Genomic DNA, 5,016 nt, shown 5'->3' on the forward strand with positions numbered 1-5,016 from the left:
GTGTGTGTGTGTGTGTGTGTGTGTGTGTGTGTGTGTAATTTAAAATAAGGTGGCTAGGAGAGGCCTCCTTTAAGCAGAGAGGTGACATTTAAGTAGAGAGGTGAAGCAGGTGAGGGAGCAAGTGCAGCCCGGGTCAGGACTTTGCCTGTTGTGTTACAGGAGCATCTAGGAGGCCAATGGGGATGGAGGGAGCCAGGGGCGGGCCGGGTGGGGAGCCAGATGGTGCGGGGTCTTGTGGGTCACTGCAAGCACTCTGGCCTTTACCCTGTGAGATGAGAGCCAGGGGAGGGCCCTGCACTGGGGAGGGACTTAGTAAGATTCCTCTGGGGACCTGCCTTCAGGGAGCCAGGATGGAAGCTGGGAGCCCAGCGAGGAGCCACTGCAGCGGTTCAGGTGATGGTGGCTCCAACCAGGGTGGTAGCGGGGAAGGTGAGGTGAAACGGAATTGCAAAGGGAAGTGAGAGAAAGAAGTCGAGGGTGACTCCAGTGTCTTTGGCCTGAGTAACAGGACGGATGCAGCTGCCAGAAGCAACGGTGGGCAGAGCTGCAAGCGGATCGGGAGTTCAAGTTTGCCTCAACTTGAGATGCCCATTAGTCTCCCAAGTACAAATGTCAGGTAGGCAGTTGGATATTTGAGTCTGGACTCCATGGGAAGAGCTTCAGTCTTGAGACAGAAATTGAGGAGTTGTCAGTGAGTAAGTGACCTGTAAGTCCCCAAGGCTGGGAGAGGTCCACAAGGGCGCCATTGTAGATAGAAGAGAAGTCCAGGCCTGAGGCTGGGGCACTTCAGGAGAGGGCTGGGGTCAGCAGAGGAGGCTGGGGAGGAGCAATCAGGGAAGTCAGAGGAGAACCTGGCTGTGTGATGCCCTGGAGGCCAAGTGAAGGGTGCAAATCCAGGAGGAGGGAAGGGGCGTGGATGCCAAATGCTTGCTAGAAGCCAAGTCTGACGCAGACTGAGAACAGACCACTTGAGCGAGCAAGATGGAAGTCACCAGTCATCTAGAAAAGAGCCCAGCACAGAAATGCGGTGGTATCTGAAGGGGGAATGGGATCTTGGAAGGTGTATTTCAGATGGTAGATGTAACAGTATGTCATGTGCCAATGAGAAAGATCTAGAAGAGGGGAGATGGCTGCTGCAGAGGGGAAACGGGAGAATTGCTGGAGCCCTGTCCTTGGGTCAGCACGGTGGGTGGGTTCCAGAGCCCCAGCGGAGGGTGGTCCAAGGGGCATGCGCTGTTCTGCCACAGTGACGGGGGAGGGGGCATATGGGCACGAAGGCAGGCAGGTAGCAACACGTGGTGTCAGGAAATGTGAACATTCTCTTCTCTTTCCTGGTGTTGTCTCGGTAAATTAGGAAGCAGCGTTAAGGTGGAGGGAGGTGCTGAGGTTGGAGAGAGAGGGGAAATCATGAGATAGTGAGTGAGTGGCCGGGGAGAGGTAGACACATAGACCCAATCCCTTGAGGTTACTGGATATTAAACTGAAATGAGATGCGTCGCTGTGGCCGCGTGTCTTGCTCTGGCTGTATTTTTTCCGAGTGGGTGCAGGTGCAGACTGGGTGGCAAGCTGACTGTCCCCAGGGCTGGGTTTATATGAGGTCCCACATGGGCCCCATGAGGGGACCGGGTCCAGCAGTCAGGGCGGCCCATGCAGGGTCTTACGGGCAGTGTTAAGGCAGTGGGCTCTGAGCCAGGAAGCAAGGGTCTGACGTGTGCTTTAGGAAGGTGTCGCCCTGGCCGTTGTGTGCAGGGTGGATGGGAGGGGGCAAGTCTTTTGGGCAGAATCAAGGGGGAAATCTAGAGCAGGGGCAAGGAAGGGGTGGGGATACTGGGCAGGGCAGAGATGGTGGGAAAGGTGGAAATTAATTGGGAGGCATTTGGAAGGCGGAATGTAAAGAGTGCAGAGCCTGTCAGGCTGGGGAGCAGGGAGATGTGTAGGTGAGACCCAGTTCTCTGGCCCAGGTCCCAGTTGGGGACATAGGGTCAGATAGGACATGGTGAGTATGAAGTGTTCAGTTGGTGACATTCATTGAGTTTTGTACCCTCCCCACCCCTCCCCCAAAAAGAGATATTGAAATCCTACCCCTCAGTACTTCAGAATGTAATCTTATTTGGAAATAGATAGATTATTGGAGACGTAATTCGTGAAAATGACGGCATACCGGAGTCCTTATAAGAAGAGGAGAGAGATGCAGAGGAAAGACTGAGATCGGAGTGATGCTGCCAGAAGCCAGGGAAGGCCCGGGGCTGCCAGAAGCTGGAAGAGGCGAGGAAGGACCCTCCCCTAGAGTCTTCGGGGGGAGTGTGACCCGGCCAACAGCTTGATTTCAGATTTCTGGCCTCCAGAACTGTGAGAGCGTGCATTTCTATTAATTTTTTTAATCCTCATCCGAGGATATGTTTTTGTAGATCAGAGAGAGAGAGAGAGAGAGAGGGAACCCACAACCTAGGTATGTGCCTTAACCCACAACCTTTCGGTGACAGGATCACACTCTAACCAACCTAGCCACCCAGCCAGGGCCATTTCTGTTGTTTTAAGCACCAGTTTGCTATGAGAGCCCTCGGAAAGGAATACGATGGGCATCCGGCCAGGCATCCAGGGTGTTGTTGGTGCCGGGCAAGTGTGGGCTGAGGGACGATGTGGGTCTAAATCAGGCCTGGAGCCAGGGAGCCCCTGGCAGAGGTGAGGCCTAGACTTGTGTAGGTGTGGGGGTGTTGAACAGGATGCAGGAGGTCAAAGGGCAAGGCCCCTGGAATGGGGATGAATTAGGGAAAATGTCCTAAGGCCTGTTTTCCTAACTAACTGTGGGTCCAGAAAAACATTCAGTGGGTCGCAGACAAACAAACACAATACAGCAGAGAAGGAAATTGTCGGAGCGCATTCTAAGTAGTAAGGTAAGTATCGCTTTGAGGACCTTTTGCTTCAGTTGTGTATTTTCAGAGGTTTTTTTTTTTTTAATTTTTAATCTTTAATTTTTCACCTTTTTCCTTTGTTTTGCTTCTAAAAGAAAAGGAGAGCGTGGCTCGGCCCCTTGCACATCGTCCACAGCCCCTACGCAGGGGCAGGCAGTTTGGACCTCATTGCCGGCCAGCTGCCTGGGGGGACTGGGGCTCACGAGGGGTACACATGCAGCCCCTGGGGCCGGGGTGCCGCCTTATTGCTGAGGTCTGTTCCTGGCTTGGCTCCGGGCGCAGCAGCTCCGCTAGGCGCGCTGGCTGGGCAGCTCCTGGGAGAGGAAGCGGCGCAGGCGCTCCAGGTACTGGCTGTAGAGCTCAATGTCGTTGTGCCCGGCGCCCTCCACCCACAGTGGCTCCACGGCCTTGGGGCAGCGCTCATAGAGCGCCAGCCCGTGCGAGAAGTCGATCACCTCGTCCTCCGTGCCATGGATGATAAGCACCGGCGATGTGATCTTGGACACCTTCTCGATGTTGGGGAAAGCATCAAAGCAGAGGTCTTCCTGGTGTCTGGGAAGGCAACACGCATGCCCGAGGTGAGCGGGGAGTGCAGCGCCACCGCGGCGCACTCCTAGTGGGAGGCCAGGTCCACGGTGGGCACCCTGCCGATGCTCTGACCACACAGGACGATGCTATCTGGGCTGATGCCGTACCTGGTGCGCAAGGCCTGCCAGGCAGCATGGATGTCGGCATAGAGGTTCTTCTCAGAGGGCCTGCCCGAGCTAACGCCATAGCCCGAGGAGTCATAGGAGAAATTACAGTTGATGCGTGTGCCCAGGCCAATGTAGAAGCTGCTCATCTGGCCCAGGTCCACTGCATTGCCACGTGAGAAGGGGACTGTGTACCTGGCTCCGGGCACGCAGCGCACATACATGCAGGCAACGCGGTTGCCCCGGCTGCTCTTGGTCAGGAAGTCCTCCATAGTGTCCAGCTCACGCTGGCTGTACTGGAAATCGGAGCGCTCCATCAGGTGGAGCTTCCAACGTCTGGGGGTGCCCGTGGAGGCCCGCAGGGTCCCCGAGGCCGTGGTCCCAGCCCCACCAGGCCTGGGCTCAGGCTCAGGCACCAGGGAGTAGGTGGGCTCCGGCGGCAGGAAGGCGAGCTTGGCGGCAATGCGGCCAGGGCAGGGCGGGCAACAGAAGAGGCAGCAGAGCTCAGTCACCGACAGGCCGTTCATGGCGGGCACCGGGCCCCAGGACAGGCCTCGCTCAGCAGCAGAGGGGAAGGGTTGCTCCGAGATGCGGGTGGGAGGGGGGAGGGCAACCCCCAGCCACTACCCCAGACAAGAGCCCTGTTAGGAGGCAGCAACCCAGCCCCATCTCGGTCCAAGCCGAGCCCTCGGGAGCCTTGCAGCCTCACGTCTCCATGTCCTGCACAGGGAAGCCCTGCAAAGAACAGCAACATGTGAGTTTCCCCAGGGCACAACCAGTCAGGGACCTAATCTCACATGGCCTGAGCCTCTTGGCCTTCCTTTTTAAGACACATCCTAGGATCGTGGAAATTGCTCAGTTCTGGAGTCAGGCTGTCTGGTTTCCAGTTTCCCACTTACTTGCTGTGTAACCTCGGACAGGTTGCTTAGCCTGTCTGGCCCTTGGCTTTCCTGTCTGTGAAATGGGGATTAGCCCTAGTGTCTCCCTCATTGGAGTGTTAGAATGTTAACTGGGTCCATATGTAGAAGCATTTGAGCAGGGCCTAGCATGTAAGAATTGTTTTGTTATTATTACTAAAGAGTACTCTTTTGTGAACTTTGGTTTCAGAGGTGTGTGTGTGTGTGTGTGTGCGCGCGCACATGCGTGTGTTAGTTCATGATGTAAAACTCCTCGTTGTGGGTTGCAATAAGAAGTGAAAGGAACTGGATCTAGGAGAGGAAATTTGTTCTTTAGACTTTTCAAACCATTAAACCAGGCCCACCCAGATTATCTAGGCCAGTAGTCGGCAAACCGCGGCTCACGAGCCACATGCGGCTCTTTGGCCCCTTGAGTGTGGCTCTTCCACAAAATACCACGTGCAGGCGTGCACGTACAGTGCGATTGAAACTTCGTGGCCCATGTGCAGAAGTCGG

At 55.7% G+C, this 5,016-nt stretch overlaps 1 pseudogene; it reads right to left on the reverse strand.

Moving 5' to 3' along the window:
• Positions 1-2,956: 2,956 nt before the first annotated feature.
• On the reverse strand, positions 2,957-4,393 carry LOC102245199 (annotated as a pseudogene).
• Between the last annotated feature and the right edge of the window lie 623 nt (positions 4,394-5,016).

The sequence above is a fragment of the Myotis brandtii genome, unplaced genomic scaffold, assembly GCF_000412655.1.
Source record: "Myotis brandtii unplaced genomic scaffold, ASM41265v1 scaffold178, whole genome shotgun sequence".
In the NCBI taxonomy this organism is placed as follows: Eukaryota; Metazoa; Chordata; class Mammalia; order Chiroptera; family Vespertilionidae; genus Myotis; species Myotis brandtii.